Below are 9,993 nucleotides of genomic sequence, written 5' to 3'. Positions count from 1 at the left end.
ATGGGGTTCAGGTCGCAGTTTAATAAAGGAAGCATTTGGCAAAATTAGGTAAACAGCGCCCCCTTCAGGACTGTGGAGGTGGCGGATGTTACGTACAAGTCAAGACCTGGGTTGGTTTGTTCCCTGCACTGCAGGAAGAAAAAGTTGACACCCCCTTTTCCCAGGGACTTAGTTGCAAGTTCCCCAGTGAATGTCCAAAATATTGAACCTGTAATCTCTATGTACATATTTATGAGGAAAAGTTAATACATTTGGCACAGATAAACAATAAAATACTAATAAAATAGTACAATGATAATAACATGCTTTTTCATTTTGTATTGGGAGCCACACCAGGGTGGGCTCAGGTACTCCTGGTTCAGGGCTCAGAAATTCTTCCTGGCAGGCTCCAGGGACCCTGTGGGATGCCGGGAATCAAACCCAAGTCAGCCATGTGCAAGGCAAAAGCCCTACCCACTGTGCTATCGCTCCTGATGCTGTGTGTGTGTGTGTGTGTGTGTGTGTCTGTCTGTCTGTCTGTCTGTCTGTCTGAGGCCACACCCAGCGATGTTCAGGGGTTACTCCTGATTCTGCTCTCAGGAATCATTCTTGGTGGTGCTGGGGACCACATGGCATTGCCAGGAATGGCACTTACTTGGGTAAGTAAGTGCAACCACTATACTATTTACTACTCCAGCCCCGTATTGTTTTGGGGTGGGGGGCACACCTGGTGATGCTCAGGGATTACTCCTATCTATGCACTTAAAAATTGCTACTGGCTTGGGGGACCATATGGGATGTCGGGGATCAAACCCAGGTCAATCCTGGATCAGCCGAATGTAAGGCAAACATCCTACCACTCCGGCACCTACTCCAGCCCGATTTATTTTATTTTATGTATTTGATTTTTGAGCCATGTCTGGTGATGCTCAGGGGCTCTTCCTGGCTTTGCACTCAGAAATTACTCCTGGCAATGTGTAGGGGAATTCTATGGAATGTTAAGGATCAAACTCAGGTCAGCCATGTATAATGGCAAGTGCCCTACCTGTTGATCTCTCTGGCCTGATAATAGAATGCTTTAATAAAAATTAAGTGGATGGGGCCCGGAGAGATAGCACAGCGGCGTTTGCCTTGCAAGCAGCCAATCCAGGACCAAAGGTGGTTGGTTCGAATCCCGGTGTCCCATATGGTCCCCCGTGCCTGCCAGGAGCTATTTCTGAGCAGACAGCCAGGAGTAACCCCTGAGCACTGCCGGGTGTGGCCCAAAAACCAAAAAAAAAAAAAAAAAAAATTAAGTGGATGAAGTTTCTTTCAAAAATAATGAGATATAGGGGCCAGAGTGGTGACGAAGACGGTAGAGCATTTGCCTTCTACATAATAACCTAGGACAGATCGTGGATCGATTCCCCGGTGTCTTAAATGGTCCCCCAAGCCAGGAGCAATTTCGGAGCACAGAGCCAGGAGTAACCCCTGAGCATCACCAGTTGTGGCTTAACCCCCCAAAAAATGTATTGAGATATGGGCCGGAGAGATAGCACAGTGGTAGGGCATTTGCCTTGCATACAGCCGACCCAGTACTAACAGTGGTTCTAGTTCCAGCATCCTGTATGGTTCCCGGAGCCTGCCAGGAGTGACTTCTGAGTACAGAGCCAGGAGTAACCCCTGAACACCTCCAGGTGTGCCCCCTCAAAAAAAAGTACTTAGATATTTATTCTTTTTTTTTTTCTTGGTTTTTCGGGCACACCTGGTGACGCTCATGGGTTACTTCTGGCTCTTCACTCAGAAATTGCTCCTGACAGGCTCCGAGAACCATATGGGATGCCAGAGATCGAACCCGAGTTCATCCTGGGTCAGGAGTGTGCAAGGCAAACATTCTGCCACTGTGCTATCCCTTCCAGCCCACTGAGATATTTCTTTTTATTTATTTATTTATTTTTGGTTTTTGAGTCACATCCTGCAAGGCACATGGACGCCTTGCCTCTATACTATCTTTCCGGCCCAACAGAGCTATTTCTTAGTTTTTGGGGTTTTTTTTGGGGGGTCACACTCAGCAGCGCTCAGGGGTCATTCATGGCTCTATGTTCAGAAATCGCCCCCGGCAGGCTCGGGGGACCATATGGGATGCTGGAATTCAAACCACCATCCTTCTGCATGTAAGGCAAACGCCTTATCTCCATGCTATCTCTCCGGCCCCACTGAGATATTTCTTGTGTAATATTGTGTGTAGGATTTGCTTGTTTAGGAGCTAGAGCATTATTGCCTTGCATGCAGCTGACCTGGATTCTATCCCTGGAACCCTACACGATCCCTGGAGCCTCACTGGGAGTGATTCCTAGGCACAGAGTCAGGAGTAACTCCTGATTATCACCAGCTGTGGCCCCAAAACCAAACCCAAATATTTGCATGCCTGTATTATATACAAATATTAAATGTGATCTTGTCAGACAGTGGTTGAGTACAGGTAACAAAGTGAATGAAGAACAAGGACTTTGAAGACTGTTGATTATATGAGATAATATTGTCGTTTTAATCTTGTTTCTGAATGGGACACACTCAGCGATGCTTAGGATTTACCCATGGCAATGCTTAAGAAATTGTATACAAGGGGCCGGGCGGTGGCGCTAAAGGTAAGGTGCCTGCCTTGCCTGCGCTAGCCTTGGACGGACTGTGGTTCGATCCCCCGGTGTCCCATATGGTCCCCCAAGCCAGGAGCAACTTCTGAGCACATAGCCAGGAGTAACCCCTGAGCGTTACCGGGTGTGACCCAAAAACCAAAAAAAAAAAAAAAAAAAAAGAAATTGTATACAGGGGCCGGAGAGATAGCATGGAGGTAGTGCATTTGTTTGCCTTGCATGCAGAAGGATGGTGGTTCGAATCCCAGCATCCCATATGGTCCCCTGAGCCTGCCAGGAGCGATTTCTGAGCATGGAGTCAGGAGTAACCCCTGAGCGCTGCCGGGTGTGACCCACCCAAAAAAAAAAACAAAAATAAAAAAGAATTCATATATAGGGGGGCTGGATCAGTGGTGCAAGTGGTAAGGCGTTTGCCTTGCACATGATAACACCGTGGTTCAATCCCCCGGTGTCCCATATGGTCCCCCAAGCCAGGATTTCTGAGCGCATAGCCAGGAGTAACCCCTGAGCATCACCGGGTGTCGCTCAAAAACAAACAAACAAAAAAAGAAATTGTGTACAATGGTACAATGTTCAGTGCCCACAGTCACCTCCAGATGACTCCAGATGGCAGTGTTGCCATCCATGTGTCTTACCACCCATGCTCTCTTTTTGTGTATTTATTTTATTTTATTTTATTTTATTTTGTTTTTAGGCCACAACCATTGATGCTCAGAAGTAACTCCTGGCTCTGCACTCAGGAATTACTGCTAGAGGTGCTTGGGGGAACCATATGGGATGCCCAGGATCCAACCTGGGTCAGCTGCATGGAAGGCAATGCCCTTCCCGATGTATTATCGCTCCGGGCCCATTAGTACTGTAGCCCAATAAAACTCTATTGAATGGCTAAATAAATGAATAAATGAAGACCTAGGGAAATGAAGGGTTTTATTTTTGTTTATTTTGACTTCTTACCTCTGAGAATTTAATCCGCAACCAGAATTTTGCTCTGCAGTTCTGTCATGTGACCAGCAGAGGGCGATGCCGATCCAAGGAGGCCTTAGCACTGTTCTGTGTGACCAACTGAAATCCTTGGCCGGATCAGATGCAACCTCCTGGACGGGATCCCCCAGGCCGGCCCAGCTCTCTCTGAGTGATGCAAGCCAGGAGCACAAGTCTGTGTATATCACTCTGGACTGTCAGACCCAGGAGGGGACCAAAAGGGCCCACCTAGGCTGTCTCCATTACAACTGTGTCCCCTCAGGGCCCCCAAAACAGAGAAAGCTCTCGGGATAGTTAGATGTTGGTGGGAACAACTCAAACTGACCAATGGTTTTGGCCTCGGATAGTACAATTTTTAATTTTAATTGTATTCTATTCTATTTTATTTTTTGGTTTCTGAACCACACCCAGAGGCACTCAGGAGTTAGTCCTGACTCTGCACTCAGAAATTACTCCTGGCAGGCTTGGGGGACCCTATAGGATTCGGGGATCAAAGCTGGTTTGGCTGTGTGCAAGACAAATACCCTCCCTTCTGTACTATCGCTTTGGCCCTCCCAAAGCAAAGCTTTTATTTATTTATATCTTTATTTAAACACCGTGATTACAAACCTGGTTGTAGTTGGGTTTTAGTCACAAAAAGAACAACCCCCCCTTCACTAGTGCAATATTCCCATCAACACAAAGCAAAGCACTTTTAAAAGCACCCTCTTGGGCTGGAGAGATAGCATGGAGGTAAGGCATTTGCCTTTCATGCAGGAGGTCATCAGTTCGAATCCCAGCATCCCATATGGTCCCCTGTGCCTGCCAGGAGCAATTTCTGAGCATAGAGCCAGGAGTAACCCCTGAGCACTGCCGGGTGTGACCCAAAAACCACAAAAAATAAGTAAATAAATAAATAAATAAAAAATAAAAGCACCCTCTTCTCCACCAGGAACACAGGGGAGACACTCCCACCCCCCAATTTCTCTAAGTCAGTCCCAACCTGCCGGAGGAGCCACAAGGGAGACCTGGACAAGCCCAGGCAAGGTGGGCAACCCTGCCTGCCAAGAAGTGATCACAGAGAGAAGAAAACCCTTTTCTCCTTTGTAGCAATCCTCGTTGCTCCCTGGAGGCACCGTCCTTCCTGCTCTCCTTGCAATCTCGGTGCCTTCCCGAGGGAGGACACAGTTTCCTTTGTGCCGTCCAGCTCTCCCCCTTCTTGAGAATCCCCGAGTCAGCTCTGGAGTCCCCACTCGCCCCGTGGAGGTTGCCAGCAGGAATCTGTGTGGGTCGGGGGGATCCAACTGCTTCTTCCTCTGCAAGTGGGGACGGCCTGCAGGGGCTGTGGCTGCCCTTGTAAGGAGGTGAGGCCCGGGGTGTCAGGGGGGACACCCGAGATGCCTGGTTTATAATTAACCAGGACACGTGGCGACCCCACCCCCTGTGCCAGCCTCCTTGAGCCCCACTAGTTCTCCTGCCTGGGACTCACACAGCAAACTGTTCAACAGAGTCTAAAAATAAATTCCCTTCCTGGCCAGGCCTCCCCGGCCTCCCTGCCCACCCCACCCCCCAGTGACTGCAGAAATCTCCCCACATCACCCCATCACCCCCCATGGCCACCCCAAGCCTCCCACGCTGGCCCTGTTGTCTCTGGTTTCTGTCCCCTCCTTTAGAAAAGTGGAGTATCGGACTGGAGAGATAGCACAGCTGCGTTTGCCTTGCAAGCAGCTGATCCAGGACCAAAGGTGGTTGGTTCGAATCCCGGTGTCTCATATGGTCCCCCGTGTCTGCCAGGAGCTATTTCTGAGCAGACAGCCAGGAGTGACCTCTGAGCACCGCTGGGTTTGTCCCCCCCCCCAAAAAAAAAAGAAAAGTGGAGTATCCCCTCATATGCCTCCCCACACTTCCCCAGGGTAGGGGTCAGGGGTCAAGGCCACAGTGGGAAGAGGTGCCCCAGACTGTTCAGTTGTTGGAAGGCAGCCCTAGGGTCCATCTCAAAAGACAGGTGGGCAAGGGGGTCAGGCAGCAAAAAACTCCAAGTCTTGGGTGCTGGAAAGTGGCTAAGAGCTTCGGCCTCAGCCTCTGTTACAGAGCAACTGCATTTATTTTTCTAGGTTATTTATACATCTAACAGCAGGATATTGGCAAAAAATCAAAATACAGGCTGCAGCGGTGGCGTGGAGCAGTAAGGCATCTACCTTGCCATGCTAGCTTGGGACAGATCGTGGTTCGACTCCCCGGTGGCCCATATGGTCCCTCAAGCTAGGAGCGATTTCTGAGCATATAGCCAGGAGTAACCCCTGAGTGTCACCAAGTGCGGCCCCCCCCAAAACAAAACAAAATCAAAAAACATCAATTTGCAGGTTCCGCATTTCAACATCTATTTGACACCTATTAGCAATTTTCTAGGCATGCTGATCTTATCAAGAATCAGTTCTAATCTCTTTTTTGTTTTTGTTTTTGTTTTTTGTTTTTTGTTTTGGTTTTGGTTTTGTTTTGTTTTGTTTTGTTTGGGCCACACCCGGCGGTGCTCAGGGGTCACTCCTGGCTGTCTGCTCAGAAATAGCTCCTGGCAGGCACGGGGGACCATATGGGACACCGGGATTCGAACCAACCACCTTAGGTCCTGGATCAGCTACTTGCAAGGCAAACACCGCTAGATCTAATCTTATTATTTCTTTTTTTTTTTTTTGGGGGGGGGGTTTTGGGCCACACCCGGTAACGCTCAGGGGTTACTCCTGGCTATGTGCTCAGAAGTTGCTCCTGGCTTGGGGGACCATATGGGACACCGGGGGATCGAACCGCAGTCCGTCCAAGGCTAGCGCAGGCAAGGCAGGCACCTTACCTTCAGCGCCACCGCCCGGCCCCTAATCTTATTATTTCTAAGCAATGGCACTCAGGTGGTCACCATATTTACTATATAACCTAAGGCTAGTGGTTAATGTAGTTAATCTTTGCTGGCTTTTAGAAGCCTGCGCAGCCTGAGCTGTGAGCAGGATTTTTGTTGTATTTTAATATGTTATAGACCCACCATTCTAAATCTATGTCTGGGGATCCAGGTTTAGGTCTCCAATCATGTACTGCCTTGATCCAAGCCTTCCACAGCCTTCTGTATTTGCTTTCTTAGTGAATCCTTTTGTTACTGTGTAAGATGACACTAAAGAGGCATTGCTCTTTTTAATTTTTCTAAAAAGGGCAATTTATAATAAGACACTCTTTCTTTCAGGCACCACTCCTCTGTTACCAGCCTCATCATACACTCCTGTATAATGTAAGGGATTAGGTATAGTTAATCCTATGCTAAGTAGAACACAGTTTAGTCTTCTAGGTGGTTCCCATCATTTGCCCTGTATTAGATATAACCATCATGTGCCTTACTTTTTCTTCGGAACATAAAAAATCCTGTTTCCTTTACCTGATTTATTTCTGCTTCATTATAGGGATACTCAGATGACTAAGTCACAGGCCTTCAAGTGTCTCCAGCTGTCAGGTTTTGTGCTACGGCCTTTTCCCTAGATTCTTCTATGAGAAACTCTTCTACTTGGAACTGATCCAAAGTTGTGGCTGAATGATTCTTACTTTTATTATTATTATTATTGTTGTTGTTGTTGTTGTTTGTTTTTTGGGTCACACCCAGCAGCGCTCAGAGGTTACTCCTGGTTCTATGCTCAGAAATCGCTCCTAGCAGACTCAGGGGACCATATAGGATGCTGGGATTTGAACCACCGTCCTTTTGCATGCAAGGCAAGCTACCTTACCTCCATGCTATCTCTCCGGCCCCACTTTTATTATTCTTAAGAATACTGGGCCCGGAGAGATAGCACAGCGGCGTTTGCCTTGCAAGCAGCCGATCCAGGACCAAAGGTGGTTGGTTCGAATCCCGGTGTCCCATATGGTCCCCCGTGCCTGCCAGGAGCTATTTCTGAGCAGACAGCCAGGAATAACCCCTGAGCACCGCCGGCTGTGGCCCAAACCAAAAAAAAAAAGAATACTAGTGTTTGGGGCCAAAGACATAGCATGGAGGTAGGGCGTTTGCCTTGTATGCAGAAGGACGATGGTTCAAATCCCGGCATCTCATATGGTCCCCCAAGCTGAGCACTGCCAGGTGTGACCCAAAAACCAAAAGCCAAAAAAAAAAAAAAGAATATTAGGAATAGCTTTTAAACAAAATTCCTTGATTTTCTGATAGAGGCTGCTTTTCTAAGAAATCATTCTCGGCTGTTTCTGTGTGATTCATAAAGTCATTAACGTGCTCTCGAATGGTTATGTTATGGGTTTCTATAGAACCCAGAGTTCCCAGATTACTGTAGCATGGAATAAGAAAAACAATCATTATTGTCCCCAGAAACAGTACGTGATGTGGGGAATATTTCCTTGCTCCGGGACCACCTATGACGACCTATGACTACCTATGACGGCTCCAGTAGACTCACTTCCTTGAAGCTGTGGCCTCGGGTCCGGGCCATGTCACGAGGACTCCACTGGAGCTGCCGTGGCAAAGAGGCTTCTCGGTGTGTGTGTGATGGGGGGGACAGGCCTCGTGTCCCGTGTCCCCGGCAGGGGGCCAGCTGGACCCAGCAGAGCGACTCAGCACTTACAGGGATCAGCCCGGTAGGGGAGCCCAGGCGGCCATACAAGGCCATGGGCACGCCTGGGGCAGGGGGGGCGAGGTGAGTTACTCAGCTGCCCTCGCCCCCCCCAGTTCTGCACCCAGCCTGGAGGGCCCCTCCCAGCCAATCGCAGAGCTGGGCCCCCTACATAAGGCAGGGATTCCCTGCCCTTCCTCTGGGTCCGTGTAGTCTCCAGGATTCAGACCTCCCCTTTCAACTCAGCCGAGCCAGGTATGCTGGTTGTGGTGGGCACTGGGGTGAAGCTTCAGCCTATGGGGGTCCCGGGGGATCCCCCAGCAGCCAATCTGGGCCTGAGAGGAACCTGTGTGCCCTTCTTCCTGCATACTGGGAGGCCAGTAAGAAAAGACTGAGCTTGTGGGGGCCTCCCTGTGACTGGTGGTCCCCAGGACCCTGGGGTGAGACCCAGAGACAGAACTGACAGGACAGTTGTCAGCTGTCACCTGGGCCAGCAGGCATTCCAGGTCTGGGTCTGGGGGGGGTTGTCACCAGCCTGGTGGTATGATTGAGGGGAGGTGACTTTGTCAGCTGTCGGGGTGTTTGCCTGGGGAACCCCTACTGGGTCTTGTGTCTGTCTTTTGGGGTCCAGCACAGATGTTAAAATCCTGAGCATGCCCTTGAGCTGCCCCTTACTGTGTGGTCCGGAGGCCATGGACGGTGGGAGGTCATGTCCTAGGGTTCAGCTAGTGCCTCAGGGGCCCCCTTGGGAATGTCACTAAGAGGAAAGGGGGAGGTACCCTCTAAAATGGGGTGTTTTGGGCTTGAGCTCTCCCAGGCCTCTAGATGCATGTCCTTCTGGCCTCCCAAGATCCACCTGTCCCCAGTCTGCTGATCTGGTGCAAGTTGAGCCCCTGGAATGTGGGGGTGGGGTGGCAGCTGTTTGAGAAGAGGCGTCCAGCCAGGATTTATAAATAATTCCCATCCTGGGGGGGCTCCCATTCCCCAGTCCGCATTGGCCTGGCGCCCCAGCCTGCAGCTCGAAAGGATCCGGTTCCCTCCCTCACCCACAGAGGCTAAAGCCCCAACAATGATAGCGGGGAGGGCGCTGGCCTTGCACTCAGCAGACCCAGGTTCGATCCTCGGCACCCCCCTAGAGTCCCTCGAGCCCCACACTGCAGTGACTCCTGAGCAGAGAACCAAGAGTCAGCCCTGAGCACCACTGGTGTGGCTTCAAGCCCCATCAAAATCAATTCGCTCTTTCTGCAAAACATGAAGAAGTCACTCGACTTGGCTGCACCTTAATTCCACATTGGGGTTTAAGATCAGAAGTCTTGGCCATAAGCTCTTTCTCAGAGAGGTTGAGCAATTGGCTCAAGGATACACAGCCTGGAAAAGGCATGAGGTTTCTCAGCCAAGTCCTGTTCGAGCCAGGGAAAACAGGGTGAGGACCGGATCCTTCCCAGAACCCCTTACCATCCCGACACCCCCTGACAGCACCCAGAACCTTCGTGGAGGAAACCCCCCTTTTCCACTCACGGCCCGTTCCCAGCTTCTGTTTCCCCCACATACCTAGCAGAAGTTGCAGCATTGCAACAATTAAAATTATAGTCGCATAAAGAAATGCACCTCGGGGGGCAGCAGGGAGGGCTTTTGCCTTGCACATGGCCAACCTAGGTTCAATCTCTGGCATCCCATAGGGTCCCCCGAGACTGCCAGGAGTAACTTATGAGCACAGAGTCAGGAAGACCCTCTGGGTGTCCCCCAAAAAAACATAAGAAAAAAGAAATGCCTTGTAGCGTGGGGTCCCTCTAAGTGCTTTCCATAGGCCTCCCAAAGGTCCCCAGAGGGAAATG

This window comes from Suncus etruscus, chromosome 14, assembly GCF_024139225.1.
Source record: "Suncus etruscus isolate mSunEtr1 chromosome 14, mSunEtr1.pri.cur, whole genome shotgun sequence".
Lineage (NCBI taxonomy): Eukaryota > Metazoa > Chordata > Mammalia > Eulipotyphla > Soricidae > Suncus > Suncus etruscus.
This window is presented reverse-complemented; position numbering follows the sequence as displayed.